The sequence below is a fragment of the Nyctereutes procyonoides genome, unplaced genomic scaffold, assembly GCF_905146905.1.
Source record: "Nyctereutes procyonoides isolate TBG_1078 unplaced genomic scaffold, NYPRO_anot_genome, whole genome shotgun sequence".
Taxonomy (NCBI): domain Eukaryota; kingdom Metazoa; phylum Chordata; class Mammalia; order Carnivora; family Canidae; genus Nyctereutes; species Nyctereutes procyonoides.
In genome coordinates this window covers 26,164,990-26,183,344 of record NW_026575159.1, presented here as the reverse complement: position 1 = coordinate 26,183,344, position 18,355 = coordinate 26,164,990, and the positions used below count along the sequence as shown (strand labels likewise).

At 41.0% G+C, this 18,355-nt stretch overlaps 1 protein-coding gene across 2 annotated transcripts in view; it reads left to right on the top strand.

Moving 5' to 3' along the window:
- Positions 1-614: 614 nt before the first annotated feature.
- The window catches only part of ZFAT (zinc finger and AT-hook domain containing), a 273,128-nt gene continuing 255,387 nt past the window's right edge, over positions 615-18,355 (top strand). For both annotated transcript variants that reach the window (XM_055314428.1, XM_055314427.1), the window contains exon 1: positions 615-805. The gene's annotated coding sequence lies outside the window, so the exon portion shown is untranslated. The remainder of the gene's footprint in view (positions 806-18,355) is intronic.

Here is an 18,355-nt window from a genome sequence, read left to right as displayed (position 1 = left end):
GGCCGGCCTGCAACCCGAGGTTGTCCGACCCTGACATCACGCGGCCCCGGCTCCCTCGGGCTGAATCTCCCCGACCCTGGGCCCGGGGTGGGGGTAGGGGGTCGCCCCGCACCTGCTGCCTAAACTCCGGCGGGTGCAGGGGGAGGGAAGGCAGCTCCTGCACCGCCGAGCATGCTCAGTCGCCCTCGGTGCATTTTCGCTCCGCCCGGGGGAGATTTTTCACGCGGCTCAGGCAGCCCGCCCGCCCCGCCCGCCCGCCCTCTCAGGATTGGTCGGACTCAGCGGATGGAGGGGGGGAGGCTCCGCCCATGACCTCCCAACCCCGCCCCCTCCGGGCGCTCCGGGCGCGCGCGCTCCGAGCGTGCGTGCGTGCGTGTGAGTGAGCACGTGAGGCCCTCCCGGAACGTGCACAGAGCGGAGGGCGGGGGCGGGAGACGGGGGGCGAGGGGCGGGGCGGCCGTTGCCATGGCAGTGACGTCAGGCGTCGGGGAGCGGCCCCGCCCCTTCCCCACGCGCGCGCACGCGCGCGCGCACACGGGGCCAGGCACACGCGCGCGCACCGCCGCTCTGCCTCAGACACACTGGAGGGAAAGGTCAAACTAAAGGCGAGGGAGCGGGGAGGCCCGAGGGAGCCGCTGCCGCCGCCGCCGCCGCCGCGCGCCATGACGGACACGGCCGAGGCTGCCTTCTCGCCGCCGCCGCCGCCGCCGCGCCCCCTCCCCGCGGCGCTCCGGGCGGGCGGGCGGGCGGCCTCCCCGCGCGACCCCCGGCGCCCCCGCCCGGCCCCTCGGCGGGAGCCCGCCAGGTGAGTGCGGGGGGCGGGGGGGAGCGCTCAGCCCGCCTGACCCGCAGGACCCGACGGCGCTGCGGCCCGGCCTCTGGGGGCGTCGCGGGTCAGCCCGCCGGGGCCCCTCTCCTCTTTTTTTTTTTTTTTTTTTTTGGCGCCGCTGCCCCTCGGGGTCGCGCCCCGGGCCGCTGCGGCCGCCCCGGCGTGGGGTCGGGCGGCCGGAGGCAGGTGGGCCGGGCCAGGTGCGCGGGGGGGCAGCTGGGAGCCTCCGGGACGCGGCCCCGCGCAGCTGCGGGCACCCTGCCCCGGGCCCGGGCACCCCGAGCGGCGGGGCTTCCAGCTGAAGTCGGGGAAGCCAGGCGGGACCGGGCGGGAGGGGGCCGGAGCGGAACCAGCCCGCCCGCGGGGAGCCCCGGGGCGCGCTTGCTGGGGGGACGTTGCCGGGCCAGTGTTTGGGGTTTCGTGGCTTACGGTTATTTTAGGACGAAATGATTAGAAAAAAAAAAAAGTTACTTGGGAGAGAGAGAGGGAACTGCTTTGAGGGGTCATGAGTTCTTCCTCGGGTCTGCAGGAAATGGGTAAATCTCTCACATCACCCCCCCGCCCCCACCCCCGCCCCCACCCCTGAATCTGTGCCCACTGGGCCTTTTTGGAATAACAAGTTCAAAACTCTGCAGCGCCGAGAGCCGGTGCCTGTGTGTCGGAGGAGTTTCAGGTGTCAGGCTCCGTGTCGGCGGGGGAAGAATGGGAGGACGCCTGAGCCCTCGGGGTGCTCCGGCCCCCATCCCCCCCCCCCCGCCTTTTTCTGCAATCAGCCCTGGAGCCCATCAAAGTGGAGTTGGGTTAGAGCTGCCAGGGTTAAGTAATCACGTTGACCCGGCGCCACCCGCCAATCAGGAGCCTCCCTGAGTGTAACTCCGACGCCTGCGACCGGCCCAGGTCTCCGCCGGTGGTGAATACCCAGTGGGTTCTGCTGGATTTTCTTTTTCTTTTTTTTCTTCCCTCCTCCCCTCTTTAATTTTCCGCTATTATATTGCACTTCACCCAGCGTCCCAATGGATGATCCAGTGAAACTGCTCCCCCACGAAGTCACTTTTCAAATGATCAGGTGCTAGCTCTGACCTGCCTTCCCCCCCCCCTTTGGGTTTTTTTTTTTTTTTTTGGCACCATCTTTGGAAGTTGTTTGGACATTTCAGATGCGATAGCTTCAGATTGATAAGGGTTATTATTATTATTTTTTTTTGAGCGTGAAGTCCCGGCTTAAACAGTATAGCGAGTGGGTGATGGGTTTTAAAGTTTAAATCTGATCCAAGAAAACTTGTGGTTTGTGAAAGGTTGCAGAGTTGTGGGAGCTGGGGAAGTGTCCAAAGGAGTCTTCTGTGAAGGGTAGGAGAACAGCCAAGGCACCTGGTGACTTCCACGTGAACTGGCAAGGCCCAGCTTAAGCAAACTTGCTCCTTTCTTTCTTTTTTTTTTAAAGATTTATTTATTTATTCATGAGAGAGGCAGAGACACAGGCAGAGGGAGAAGCAGCCCCCATGCAGGGAGCCCGTCGTGGGACTCCATCCCAGGACTCCAGGATCAGGCCCTGAGCTGAAGGCAGGTGCTCAACCACTGAGCCACCCAGGGATCCCCAGACTTGCTCCTTTCTTGAGCGTTTCTGACACGTGGGAGCTTCTTCTGTTGATTATGAATCTTTGGTTGTCATTTTCACAAAGTTGTGTCAACAGAAAACCCTCACTTGAAAATTGAGTGGTTGTGGCACGTACCCAGGGTACCAAAGAGTTTCGATACAAGATGTGAAGGAGGATTATTCAGTTTGGGATCTTGTTGGTTCTTTCTGTGCAGCAATTTTTGTACTTGACTCTGCTCTGACACCCTTTCGAGGTCTTGTTCCTATTGGCTGTTGCTGACATATTGTCTGTATACAATCCCGAAATGGGCTACTTGACTGTTACAACTTCGAACATCATTTCCTGTGACATATAAATAATTTTTTTCAACCTTCCTTCTCTCTTTTTAAAGGGAACTGTAGAATTGGGCAAATCAGCACTTACTCAGCATGTGCCCCTCCTGTAGACCTCATTGACCTTGGTAGCATCATGGAGGTCATGTGTTCATGGAGATAAACTGTTCTTGAACAGTTTCCACCGAGTGATAAAGACACAGGAGAGAGAGATTTGAGATACGTGTATCTTGGTTTTTTAAAATCGTTTTTATTGGGAATTTATTGTGCTCACTGCCAAAAATAAGTCATTGATTTCTTTTTGGAGAATACAGACCTTTCTATTTTACATTTAAAAAAAAATCAGTTCTTTTCTCAACCTTTCTAGTATTGCTTGTGTAGTCTACCACCAACATGGTTTTCTGGGTGACATTTTTAAAGCTTGGGAAATAGGGAGAAGGGCAGTAATGCTGGGATGAATTTGGCCTGGGAAAGCAGCTGTGCTCTAAGAAATTTGATATTTACAAGTATAAGATTACAAAACAAATTAAGTAGTGGTTAGTTCTATGAGAATTCTATATTTTACAAAAAGGTTTCACTAAAAGTTGCCTTTAATTCCTTTTACGTGGTACTTATCAAACAGGACTTGATTTATAAAAGATCATTTGGCATACGGCAACTTAGGAATAGGTTTCTGGCATAATGTAAGTTTTATCACTATGTTCCTTGACTTGTCCCTTTCTCAAAAGTGGGGACAAAATTAATATTTATGGGCTTCTTCAGTTCGAACTTGTGCTGCTTGTATGCCACTTGCTAATGTGTTAACTGAATGGAAAACTTGTCATCTGTTTTGTGCTGTGCCATTTAAGGAATACATTGAAACCTAATTAAAATGCCAAAATGTTATGGTCAGGTTTGTGCGAAAGCCCATCCGAGGTAGTGTAGTTACTAAGGTATCAAAAGCACCTTGTTGTGAGATACTGTTACTAGGAAGGTGGTCCCCTAGCATAGGCCGACAAGTGGTTATACCCAGACTTCAGCAAAATCAAAATAAATAGATTTGGTCTGAAGTCCACGTGCAGTGAAAAAAACCATTACCTTGAATTTTTCTCTAGGTGCAAATTATTCCTCAGAATTAAAGGCTTGATTTTCCTAAGCTGTAATTCTCTTTGGGTCACTTGTGAAAAATTCTATTTTGATAAAAGAAGGACTATGTACTCTTTAAACTTTCCAGGGAGCTTTTTTTCTTTTTGTTTGTGCAGTTGGGTTTATTTGGAATCGCAGGAGATATTGAATGAAGTACTTGGGAGAGTTTTTATTCTGATATCATCTTGCTTTGGCCATATAAAAACAAAAAAAGGAATGTGAGTTAATGAGTAGAATTTGCTTATGGGTTAGCTCAAACTTTATGTTGGGATACAGGGTAAAGGAAGGAACTGGGCACAAACTTTATTATGGATAATTAAGCGAATTTACTCTGCCTTAATGCTGTTCATGCCTGGCTTCATAAGAGTGACACTCCTCCCCAGTTTTAGAGAAGTCTTATTTTTGGAGATGGAATTTAAAGGTTAAGAGCTAAGCATACGGGTGTATAAGCTTTCAAACCATCAGAGTATTTGACTGCTTTAATCATTTTTTGTTTTGTTTGTGTGCATTAGAAAGCAAGAAATTATTTTCCTCCTGAATGTGAATTGAGAGCCCAACTTTAGGATAAAGGGCACAGTTTTGTTCCCCTTATAGCATAATTGAATATTATAAAAATTGAGGGAACAGCTTGAATGATGCCATTGATTTCTTAGGATAGGCTCTTAGATCTCTGTTGAATGAGTAAAAATGAAGATTGAAGATGTGATACTAAAAGAAATGTTTTCAATTTAAAAAAAAAGTCAAGGTATTGTCTCAAAGGATTGCTAATTTTAGAGCATGGTGAGGTTTAAAAAAACCTCATTACTTGGATTTATCAGTAATGAGGGCATGTAATTTAAAAAAAAAAAACTTTAAATACATGCAAAAAAAGTAAGTAGACTATAGTGGATTTAAAATATTTGTACCAAGGGGTGCCTGAGCCGCTCAGTCGGTTGAGCATCGGACTCTTGATTTCGACTCAGGTCATGATCTCGGGAAGATGGAGCCCAACTGCATGGGCCTGGGGCCTGCTTGAGATCCAACCACCCGCCCCCCCCCCGCCCCGGCCGCCGCCACTCTTAAAAATTCTAATTGGAATGGAAAGTTGATTTATGTTACCAGCTTCATTATTTAATTCGGTGTCACCTTAAAAATGTCATTCAATTATTCTCTTCCCAGTTTTCTTTTCCATAGAATGCATTAGTAGTGCAATGTACTTTATGTAAACTTGGGTTTTTAAATATTTGCTAGACTTCTTAAGTATAAAATATTGCCTAATACTGATATGTATATGTAATCTACTATATGGGACTTTTAAAAGTTCGGACCTTATAATCTCAGAAATTTGGGCAAAAGTTTGAAAAATCAGGAAGGCCGACTGAGTTCAGAGTTATAGATGACCCTGTGAATTGTATTTTCCTCATTCTCCTTAAAGGATTGTCTTTCACTCTTGCTTGTTTATATATTTCCTAGATTCCAGCCATGCTACTTTTTAGTGTTGAATGATGGTACCTATACCATCAATAGAAAGTTTACTTATGAAAACTGCCCTCTGTAGTATCTTCTCCCAGCTGTTCCATCTGAGAGAGTGTTTGAAATTCACTTATGAATGTGCTTTAATTACAAGTTATTGGTAAATAGAAAGGTTATTGCAATTTTCACAAACTAGAGGAATATATAAATTTATCTTAAGATATTTTATAAACATTTTTATATTACTGCAGGAACAGTTAAATGCAGTATGTGTAATTTAGTATTTTTAACTATTGATGTTTTTTCTAACTCGATACATTATTTAAAGTCAGCATAGTAGGTGTACAGTCTCATTTAAAAATATCCATCTATGGAATGTTTTTGAAGAAAACTTGGCCTTAAATGGGCAAAGGATGAAATACTTTCAAATATGTTTTTTTTATTTTTAAAAAAGCTTTTCTGTAAAATAAAGGCACTTTGTTCTTAATGACTATTTTGGAGTCCTCACACTTGGATGTTTGAAAGAAGTGGAGATGAGCAATTTATTAAACTCTTTTCATAAAATGCAATAATTTAATTGGAAAAAAAAACTTAATTGGAGCATGTGATATTACTTAAATTTGCTATAATCAGAGAGTTGTCTTTATCCTAAACAAATTTAAAGAAGAATAGTTAGCTATTTTGGCAAATTTAGGTAGTGTAGCTGTGCCCAGAAATGATCAGTGTTGGACTAAGTTTACAATGTCATATGGCAATGTTATTTCCCTTATAAAGACATTAATATTGTGTCTGTTTTAAGGACTCTTTCTTAAATATGACTATAAATAAAGATATTATATGTGTTGGTCAAATGATGTATTGAGGAATTTAATTTATATCCTATGCTTCTCTTCCCTCTTCCTCCTTTTAATAATTGTCAATAGTTGGCTTTTAGCCGCATACTATGGAGGGAACTTTTAATGCTTGAAAGAGTAGCCCAGGATAGTGGTGATTTTTTTTCTAGTGCCTTATCCAATGGAGAAAAGTGAGATTGTTCTGTAATATTTAATATATGTTAAGTACTGTTTTGAAAATTTGTTTTTAATTGGGCTACGATTTAAAAAGGGGAAAATACTTTAAAAATTCTTGAGATTATTTAAGTGGTTATGTACCCCTTCCCATTCTTCCCTGAATATTACTGCAAGGAATGGAGAGGATAAAGATAAAGAGAAGCATTGTAGGGGTTAGATTAGTTGTATAAAGGGAATATACTTGTTTGTTAAGTTAATCGTTGTATACCTTTTCTTCAGATTGTAACCTTGCTTTTTTATTAGCACTTCTGACTGTGAAGAGTCAAGAATAGCGAACTGCCAGGAGAAGCATATGGAAATCTTTAATCAGTTTACATATTATTGCTGATGGCTGAGGAAGATAAACGGTTCTACACTGATGATCATTTTCAGTGATCACATGTAGAGCTCCACATTTTATAAGGTGGGAGAACAGATGCTCACGTAATAAGTGGGAAAGGATTTTTAGATTCAAAGTCATTGTTAAGAAAATTCAAGATTGCCAATCTTGAAAAAAATTACATCAATTACAATCATATATCCTATATTTTCCAACACTCTATTTTGAATATCATATGGCCATAAATATACTAGTTAGTATGCATCCAACCATAAATACTAACTTTTAGGTTAGATAGTGTGGTCACTTAAATTATAGTTTAACTGAAGGACGAACAGGGTGGTAATTAATCTTTATCTTCTTTTTTCTGTATTATAATAGTTTGTCATTGATTTTTTTTTTTAAAAGTCTAGTACTATTCCCTTAGTTTTGTGTATGCTTAGTTCCATAATTGAAGAGAAATTACAAGAATGAATCCTTGAGAAGTTAAAATCACTTTGGGAAAGGTATGAGGTAAATAGAACATAATTCTAGGGGCACCTGGGTGGCTCAGCTGGTTGAGCATCCGACTTGATTTTGGCTTAGGTAATGATCTCAGGGTTGTGGTGAGGTGGAGCCCCACTTTGGGCCCCATGCTCAGCAGGGAGTCTGCTTGAGATTCCCTCGCTCCTCTGCTCCTCCACCCCTACATGCATGCGCAGTCTCTCAGATAAGTCTTTTTTTTAAAAAAAACAAAAAAAACATAATTCTATGGATATATTAATTTTTTGTTCTAAAGCAGTGGTTTTTATTCTGTGAAAGGTTTTGGAGGAAGTCAAGCAGGTTCATTCTAATTTCAACCAGTGCAGTCTTACTTTGATCAGTTTTAAGTATGGAAGTTTACATAAGGTTTCTTTTGAGAGCGGAGCTCTGTTGTTTAAAATAAAAGTGTGATAACCACTATTAGCATATTTGATCTTATCACTATTCTGCTTAAATCCTTAGAGTGGTTGGGTCCTTTTATTATGATTTTTCTTTATCTAAATCTTTTCTTTATCTAGTGCCTCCTTTATTCTTTCTCTCTTAATCACTTTCTCTTGCTTTCCATGTAAACCCTATATTTTAGTCCTACTTAAATTGCTTGATATTCCCTGAGATGAAAATGTTCTTGTACATCTCCATGCCTTAGCACAGGGAGCTGCCATCATGCTTGCCATGCTAGGCAGAGCTCTGCTCCCTTGGAACCTTGGTCACAGCTCCATAAAAGCATTTATTTCATTGTTTTGTAACTGTGGCCTGCCTTGTGAACAGAGACCATCTAATTTTATCTTTGTATCCGTACTACTTGATGTTCATTAGGTATTCAAATGTCTGTTGAATAATTGCATTTAGAATTTGAGAAGTAGTAGAATTACTTTAATGCACACTCATGTGAATAAAACATCACAGATCTAGTCTGTGCAAAGTATTTTTAGTGACATAGTGTCAGGCTAAGTATGTCAGAGGCACCCAGTCGCACTTACCGTGAAGTATAATAAAGCCAAAAGATACATAGAAAAGATGAGATTAAGTCCTAGTGTCTTAAATGAAATGTTGAATTGGATTCAGTTGTCTAATCCTAAAAGTTGGTTGTGAAAGCTTTTTTTTTTTTTGTGAAAGCTTTTAAACAATAATTTTATACAGTCTTGATTGCCCGTGAAAAAAATGTCTTTGTATATGACTAAAGTGAATAGACTCGAAAAGACCTTCATATGTCAAAGTACATAATACACACACACACACACACACATACACATACACATATATATTTTAAGATTTTATTTATTCACGAGAGGCCCAGAGAGAAAGGCAGAGACACAGGCAGAAGGAGAAGCAGGCTCCACGCAGGGAGCCTGACGTGGAACTCGATCCCTGGTCTCCAGGATCACGCCCTGGGCTGAAGGCGGTGCTAAACTGCTGAGCCACCGGGCTGCCCAAAGTACATAATATATTGATACGCACTCAGGTTAAAAAATGGGCCCTGGAGCTGCCCTGCCTAAATTCATATCCCTTTCCTGCCTGTGGATATTGTGTAATCTTCTACAAGTTACTTAACCACTCTGTGCCTCCTTTTTCTTATCTGTAAAGTGAGGGTATTGATAATACTGCTTTATAGGGCTGTGATGAAGTGTATACGTGAGTTCATGTATGCTGAGCTCTTAAGAGAATGCCCACCACACAGAAAACACTCAATAAATGTTAGCTCTACTTAATTTCTAGTGGCTTCTTATTTAAACAAATGAATGTTTATTGTGCATCATTTAAAAATAATTGCTTTAACACTTGAGTATCTAATTGAAAAGAAACTTAACAGTTTTAGTTAGCCTTATTTTAACCTAGCAACTGTTTTAACTCCTTTCTGACTCATTCTCTGGTCTCCCTGTGGAGTATAGACTGTTTCTGTCAGATGGATGGACGTGGGAGATTTGAAATGATGTCCTCCTGGTTTCTGCAGCAGACTGTTGTGTTCCTACCACCTGAGTACAAGAGAGTAGTGCCCACAAGAGAAGAGGGAGAGAAATAACAAGTTTAAGAATCTAGTGACAAGTTTTTAAACAAGCCTTAACCTGTACCAAATAAGTCCTGCTGAAGTTTCATACTCCTTTAGTAGAGGATATGTGTTCAACTTTTTTCCTTTTTTTTTTTACATTTTCCTTTATTATTTTGGCTTGGAATAACAGATTTTTTTTTTAGAAATCCGAATTTACATTTATCCCAGAAAGGTAAATACACACTGTAGTTAGTCAATGAACCTTTTTTTTTTTTTTAAGATTTTATTTATTTGTTCATGAGAGACACGGAGAGGCAGAGACATAGGCAGAGGGAGAAGCGGGCTCCTTGCAGGGAGCCCGGTGTAGGACTTGATCCCCAGATGGGGATCATGCCCTACCTAAGCCAAAGGCAGACACCCAAATGCTGAGCCACCCAGGTGCCCCTGAACCTGTTTCTGAAGGTCATTTTTTACATTTTTGTCCCTGCAGTGAGGGAAATCAGTAGGGTGTCAGTACTATGCTCTGTCAAAATCCTATGTACTGTGAAACCCTGTTAAATATGCCCATTTCGGTGCAAAGAAAATGTTAAGGGGAGAAGAAACTTGTCTTCCAAGATACTACTTTGTAAAGAGTGGTTATTCCTTTAACAAATAATAGCCAGCTTGTCCTTACAGCCTCCTTTGGCTTTCTCTCCTCCATGTCACAAGATATAATGGGTAACTTTTAAAAACTGTTTCATTAAAGGAAGGAATTTAACAAGCCCAATTTTGAGTATTCACTGTGCTAACTGCAGGTGATTTGCAGATGAGGAGCTATGGCATTCCTCTTAATATGCTGCTTTCTGACCTGCTAGTGAGACCAAAGGGTGAGGGGAAAGCTTGGGAATGAAGGCTGGAAGAAGCCTGGAAAAGTGCTGGATTTTGAAGAGAGTGAGGAAACCACGTAAGACAAGCACCAGGGACCATTTTTAGAATGCCAGTGGTGTGCAGTGTGACAGTCTGCCATGAGAAATATGAATGTTTATACAAATTGATCAATACACTTAGTATCATCTTATAATCAGGACACCAGTTCAATAGAAGCAAATTTTTGCTTAAGTACCATTGTAGGAACCTTTAAAATATTTTTTGCACCTCCCTGAAAATTATAGGAGGTAGGTCATGCTAAGAAAAACAACTTCTAGAATAAATACAATTTTGACTAAGCCTGTTTCCTCTGTACAAACCAGGACACTGTGTTCATGTTTAATGTTATCTGGCCTTGAAATTTCATTTCCCTTCAACAGCATGCCTTTCTGTGTTTGTTAGGCCGACAACTTCTTGTTTTACTTCTTACCTCAGTTCTTGTTCCTTGTTGTTACTATTAGATTAATGTTATTATTATTTTATCAGAAAAGAGAAATACTCTTGGGCATTTTCAAATGCCTCAAAAATGCTTGGTTATGTAGAGGAGTGAGCTAGGTTTGTATGACTTTTCCCAATTCTGTCTTCTCAATAGCATCTCTCCCATGCTGTCCTCTGCCCTTCCTTGTTTTAGAAGCTTTCTAATTGTTGGAAAGAACTTCTCATTGATCTCAGTTTCCCATCTAACTTTCACTTACTGGTCCTTGGTGTTCTAGGGCTATGTATATGAAACTACACTTCTTACACACAATAACTCCTCAAGTGATTGAAAACGACTGTTTAATCCTATCTGAATTACTTTTTACCACAATAAGGGGAAACAAGCCCTAATTCTCAAAAGATACGCACATGACATGGTTTACAGACCTTTCTCCATCCACATCACTAACTCATGACAAAGTCTGTTCGTCAGTATACCTCTTCAAATATGGTGGCCAGAACTGAACCAACTGCTTCAGATGTGGTCTGACCATGGCTAAATACAATGAAGCTATTATCTGGATACTGTGCTTCTGTTAATGCAGCCTGAAATTTGCATTACATTTTTTGGCAGCTACATTACCCTTTGATCATATTGAGCTTCTGGTCAACTAAAACCTTGGCTCCTTCTCACGTGGGCTGCTTCAGGTCTAATCTTTCTCATTCTTTATTTGCCACTGGGATCTTTGAAAGTAAATGCAGGATATGAGGTCTTGGCATTACCATGAAAGTTTAAATGAGTTTTATCTTTTACAGATTTCCTCCCATTTGACTATCTGGAGATTTAAGCTAACATTTGTATAAAACAGCACAGTTTTCATGGTGCTTTCACATATATTTTAATTTAATCTTCACCACAACCACCCAAGAATCAGAAGAGAGAATGACTCTCTGCTAAATCAGGAATTGGCAGATGTGGGACTACGTCACTGGTTTTTTGATAACAGATCCCATGCTCATCTTATCACTGCTCACTTAGTAAGCATTAAACATGCCCTTTAATATGTGGCCAGCGCTCTGTGGTGCTGGTGAGGGAGACAGAATACAGTTTCTGCCCTGTGGTATTTGTGGCCTGGCACATAAATAATTACTGCCAATTACTGAGCATTTTGTATTGGTAAGGCACTGTGGTGGATTGCTTTTATTCAAAGAATCTGTTGCCTTTCTTTACGAGGGTCCTCTGTAGGAGGATTGTATTTCCTGCTATGTTGACATCAGGTTTGGACACTTGGCTTTCCTTGACCAATAAAATGTGAGAGGAAGTGACCTGTTCCTTGTTTGAGCAGATGTTTTAAATTCCATCTTGTGGTTTTGCCAGTGACTCTTTTCCTTCTGTCATGGAACCAGCATGCCTTAGCTAGAGCCAGTCTCAGAATGGTGGGACTTTCAGACTGGGTCCCCAGAATGATGGGGCACAGCTGAAGCTGATCCGTGACAGACGTTATTAAGGTAAGTGAGAAATAAACCCTTGTGTTGTAGGCACCATGATTTTGGTTGGAGTCATTTGTTACACTGCAACATAATACATCCCAAACAAAATGTGATGCTGATAACATTCGAGGTACTAGACGAAGACATGTAAGACTAGACGAAGATGTAGGTCATGTCCACAAGGAGAGTGCAGTTTCCGTGAATGCCTTCAGTGTCCATGGGTTATTGGTAGTTGAGGGAAAGGAAACTACATGGATGGAAAGGTCTTTGAATTTGGGGCTCTTTCCTGACCTTCACCTCACCCCTAGACTGAACCAGCCAATGTGTTGTAAATCCTTTGGGTCTTTGACCCAGCGTCTCACTGTTACCTATCATCCAAAATTTGATCAGCATGGCTTTCTAAATCCTCATTCAAGTAACTTTTTGTTTTAAAAAAAATGTTTCAGAAGATGGGCTTCTACAGAAAGTCAGCAGAAACATCCTTCATAAATCTGTTAATCAGCATTCATTCACTAGGTAACCTAAGAATCTGTCTTAGTTGAACTGTCTCACCAACATATCCAGAAAAATACCAGGTCCTAGGCCCATATCAGTTAATGTTTATGAACGTTCAGATTTCCCATTACCACAGCTGTGTGTACATCTCATTTTGCATGGGGATATTAGAGAGAGACAAAGACCAGGTGAGGATTCTGAGAGGAATTTCCTCCCCCTGAGAAACTAAGGAATACATACCTAGGGTTCAGGTAAGCACTTGAAACCTTTGAAATAATTACATGTAAAATTGTATGTGGATATACATCGTTGTGGGGTGTAGCTTTCATCACATTCACAGAGGGAATTATGATTCCCCTGGAAGGTTACAAACCCTGTTGTGGAGTGAGAATGGAAGTCAAATTAAGGATCTGGAGAGCGCTGGTATATAAGGGATAGGTGGGTTAAGAACCCAGAAGGAAATCCAAGAAGGAATAATTAATTGGAAAAGGCTGAGGACCAGGAGCAACTATAATGTTAACAGAAGTCAGCTTCTTATTTATCATATTAAAAAAAATCCGTTCTAGAATTTTGCATGAATTCTACATCCATCCTCATGGTATTTCTTTATGATTCTTTAGAAGTTACCAAACTTGGAGATATATTTAATGTCTTAAGATATGATTTTTCTTGATCTATAAATATGAATTTAAAGCAATTCCTTCTTCTTTTTCTGTCTCCTTTTTATTTTGGGCTTCAATTACTTTTTTCTTTTTTCCCTTAATCCTTTTTTACCCTTCCCAGATTAAAGATCATTCTTGTTTAAGAAGATTGACTCAAGATGGGAATGAAACAGTCTTTTAGGTTATCTGTAGACAATTGATCCCAAGTAAGAAAGCCAGCTTTTGTTATTCTTTAAGTCTTTAAAATTATCCTTAACACTTCTAACAAATTTCTATCTTTTTAAAACACCTTTATTGAGATATAAATGTTACACAGTAAATCGCACATGTTCAAAGTGTACAGTCTGATAAGCTTTGACATGTATGTATGTCCATAAAACCATCACCACAGTCAAGATACTGAACATATCCATCACCCCCAGAAGTCTTGGTAATGCCTCTCATTATTCCCCAGGCAACCACTATTTGTTTTCCTTTACTTACATTAGTTGGCATGTCTTAGAATAAAGTTCATACTCTTTTTGGGTCTAGCTTCTTTCTGCAGCGTGATTATTTTGAGATTTATCCATATTGTAGCATGTGTTGGTAGTTTGCTTATTCCTTTTTTATTGCTAAATAGAATTCCGTTTGGCTATATTGTAGTTTGTCCATTTGCCTCTTGATCAACGATTGGGTTATTTCTAATTTTTTATTTTTACAAATAGAACTACTGAACATCTATGTACATGTCTTTTGATGAATGTATACCCACATTTCTCTTGGGTAAATACTGAAGAGTGTAGTGGATGAACCAATCATATTGTAGGTGTAGGGGTGTGTGTGTGTGTAGAGTGAGAGATTTTAAGAAATTGACTTACACGATTGTGGGAGCTGACAAGTCTGAAATCCACAGGCCAGGCCAGCAGACTGGAACCTTAGGCAAGAGAGTTAATGTTGCAGTCCTGAGTCCAAAGTGTGTAGCCCAGGCAAGCAGTCTGGAAACTTAGGATTACTGTTCCTGTTTTGAGACAATTCCTTCTTCCCCATGAAACCTGGGGTTCTTTTGTTTTGAAAGCCTTCAACTGATTGGATGTGGCCCAGGCACATTATGGAGGGTACTCTCCTCTACTTGATGTCAGCTGATTGAAAATGTCAATCATGCCTACATAATACTTCCGCAGCAACATCTAGGCTAGTGTTTGACCAAAGAGCTGGGCACAAAACCTAGCTAAGTTGACACATAAAATTTAATCACCACAGTTCCTAAGTATGTCATATTTTTTTAATGTTATTATAGAGGATATATGCTGTTAAAAGTTGAAGTTTCTAATTGTTGCTCATTCACTAGTTTGTTTTTGTTTGTTTAACTATAGTCTTCACAATTCTTAAACAGATGAATGGCAGTGTTTTCATTTTAGGTTAGAATTACTTTCATCTTTTTAGATGTGTCCATTTAAAAGTATGCATTATTTGAAGTGGGTTCCATGCCCAGCATGAAGCCCAATGTGGGGCTTGAACTCAGGACCCTGAGATCAAGACCTGAGCTGAGATCAAGGGTCAGATGCTTCACTGACTGAGCTGCTCAGGAACCCTGAAAATATGAGTGATTTTAGACACTTCCTAGTGTCATTACTTACTTCACACTTTTCTTATTTATTGGAGTCATCTGACAGAAATGACGGTTTCATTTTAAGAATCTTACCTCGTTTGAGTCATCTTTCTTTTTTGTATTATAGGATTAAACATTCTTAAGTATTTCAGAGATTAAAGATGTAGATGGATTTAAGAGTCTAGAACCTAGTTAATCAGAGTGGAGGTGCTGATACCTTTTAAAAAGGAAAGAAAGTTTGGGAGAAAAACACAAGTTGATGTTTTAGACATCATCTATATGCCATCCTTTCTGTGATCGAGTCATTTAACTTTTTTTGACTTTAGTTCCTCATCTAAAATGAAGGGCTGGGCAGCCCCAGTGGCTCAGTGGTTTGGCGCCGCCTTCGGCCCAGGACGTGATCCCGGAGACCCGGGATCGGCTCCCGCATCGGGCTCCCTGCGTGGAGCCTGCTTCTCCCTCTGCCTGTGTCTCTGCCTGTGTCTCTGCATCTCTCTGTGTCTCTCATGGATAAATAAATAATACCTTTAAAAATAAAATAAAATGGAGGGCTATCCATTTCATGGAGTCATCATGAAGTTAAATGAGATGCTTTGTGTAAAGAGCCTGTGATAGTCCTTTTTAACAGAACAGCTTTTATTACTATATTATTTTATTCAACAAATGTTTCACACTATTAGCATTTCTTTATGAATTTAGAATAATTTTGTCACTTTCTCAAAAAAAAAAAAATACTGTTCCAAGCTCTAGAATTATAGGAGTAAAAAAGTAAGCAAGGTTCCTGCTCTTTGAAAGCTTCGATCCTGGCAGGTTATGACAGGAGAGGCAGGCCTGTAAACAAGTAAAGGAATAAACCAAATAATTTCAGGTTGTGATAAGAGCCATGAAGAAAATCAAAGAGATGTGATACAGAATTACTGGGGCGGGGAGCCCTCTTTGAGGGAGGGATGTTTCAGTAGAGACTCCAGAAGGATTTGAAGGAACCAGGTTGTGTGATCTACACAGAAACATATCTCACAGAGAGAAGAGCGAGTGCACAGCCTCTAAAGTGGGAGAGAGTTGGCACATTGGAGATGCTGCCAGAGAACAGGAGAGAGTCAGGGCAGTGTGTGTAGCGTCTTACAGGCCACAGTAAGGAGATTGGATTTTATTCTAAGTGCAGTGGGAGGCCACTGGAGGGTTTTAAGCAAGAAAATGGCATGTGTGTTGGATGGAAATGTTCCATGGACCTTTGGAAATATGAACCTAGCTAAGCCAGCTATATACGTTAGCGTGACTTGGATTTCTGGTTGCACAAGAAACATTAAGCTGCTTATTCTTCCTGATATAAAAATCATAACCAGATTCTATCAAAGCCATGTCTGGGTTATCTAAAGCAAACGCTATTTAAATCTTTTAAATCTTACTAAGATTTCGGGCAGCCCAGGTGGCTCAGCGGTTTAATGCCTGCCTTCAGCCCAGGGCATGTTCCTGGAGACCCAGGATCGAGTCCCACATCAGGCTCCCTGCATGGAGCCTGCTGCTCTCTCTGCCTGCTTCTCCCTCTGCCTGCGTCTCTGCCTCTCTCTCTCTCTCTCTCTCTGTCTCTCATGAATAAATAAATAAAATCTTTAAAAAATAAAAAAAAAATCTTACTAAGATTTCTTAGGCACCTGTATGTATTTTCAAAAATAGCGTTTCGTGAATTTTTTTTTCTTTTATAAGTACATGTGGCAGTTGACTAGCAGCTGTAAAGAGCACAACTTTGGTCCCAGGTATGAGTGTAACTGGCCACATGGACGCATTTGGTAAATATTAACAGATCTTTATATATGATTTCAACATAGAATCATGGAATTATCGAGCTGAACAGACCTTAAGAATTATTTGGTCTTAAGTCCTTTCATAGAGGAGGCAATTTAGATCCAGAGGGGTTAAATGGGTCATACTATGTAAACATATAAAATGAGCGTGGTTTTTTATTATCTCTCAGCTGCAGGATGAGAAATTCTTGAGGCAAAATGTGGAACCAGGGAAAAGACTGAGACATCAGTTTGCTTTACATTTGTTGCCATCTTTTCTGTTGCTCATTTGTTTTACACCTGTGCTATTTACACTTACCCTTGGACTGAGGAAATTGAGATGAATCAGACAGGCCCTCTCTTAGTATGGAAACAGACAAGTAAACAAATGGTTGCCATATACATTAAATGCTACTATAAGACAAGCTGAGTGTGTTGTGGGTATAAGTGATGGGTGTGACAAGTTCACAGTCTGTTTACCTGCAGGATTGAGTACCTGGCCCCTTTTGTAGTATACAGTATGTCGCCTCCACCATTTGGCCTTTCCTTTGCTCTTTTGCCTCCTAGCTGTAGCCCTGGGCCAATTTGAAGGTGATGTGTTAGGCGCTATCTGACCAGTAAGACTTGTGACAGCTCTGCTTCTGCCACTTGAGAGCACTGAGGCCTCAGTATGTACCCATGGCCAATGATAAACCACCGTGACAGCAGCATGTCTTATTTTAAATAGAAACCCATTCAGAGATGAATTTAAGAGTACTTGATCTTGTATTTCTCCTTTCAAGTGATGCAGATTTTATTAATTCTTAATTTTGAAAAATCCTTAAAGGAAATAGAAACATCAATTTTTGTTTGTTTCTTTTGACTCAGTTACCTTTTTACTATATTTTTGGGGATGTGTGGCCATTCCTAAGAGAACTAGCATGTGAAGTTCATTGTTGATGTTGTAACTTATTCTGAACCTTATAATACAGCTTCCAAAATGCATTGAGAGAACAGGTAGATAAAATAGCACTGGCGCAATTTAAAAGAGAAATAGTAGTTTCCTCTTAAGCCTTTCTTTCAAGAGCTTATAATTTTCTATATAACCCAAACACTGTCCCGTGGGCAGAGATATTTTATTCTTGTCCTTGATTCTGTATTATAAACTTTGATTAAAAAGGGAAGATACCTTTTATCTGCTACAGGAAGAATGTGCATATTTGCAGGGATTTGTTTGTTTGTTTGGTAGTAAGATGGAGTTCCATACCCCTGAGACTGCTGTAGTTTGAAGAATAATATTAGTATATTTTATCTGTGAGAAATATCTGTGACGTGTGTGTGTGTAAAATCAAAACCTGCAAATATACCGTACATGGTCAAGAATATTGGATCAATTCCTGATGACTGTATTTTCACAGAATGTTAGAAAACAACCGGTTTTGACAGTGATCAGGCATTCTCTATCTCTTGGATCATATGAGGATAGAATTATCCTGTAATCTCCTGGACCTTATGAGCAAGAGAGGTAGAACTTTAGACATATGAACAAAAAAATTGGACTCAAGTTAGCAGTCTAAAAATGATAAAACCGACTTGTGTGAATAACTCTTCTCCCCACCCCTTTATTTTGTGTAGATTGAGGAACTGAACTATAGAGGTATTTTCTGTGAAAGGTGAACAAGCTACCTATCGTGAATGATTTTAGCTTGTGTAGAAAACATCTCCAGCTGTACTAAATATAAAACTGTCATCTCTCCGAAGGTGTCTGCAATTATTACTCATCTTTCTCGGTTGACAGAGGAGGCATG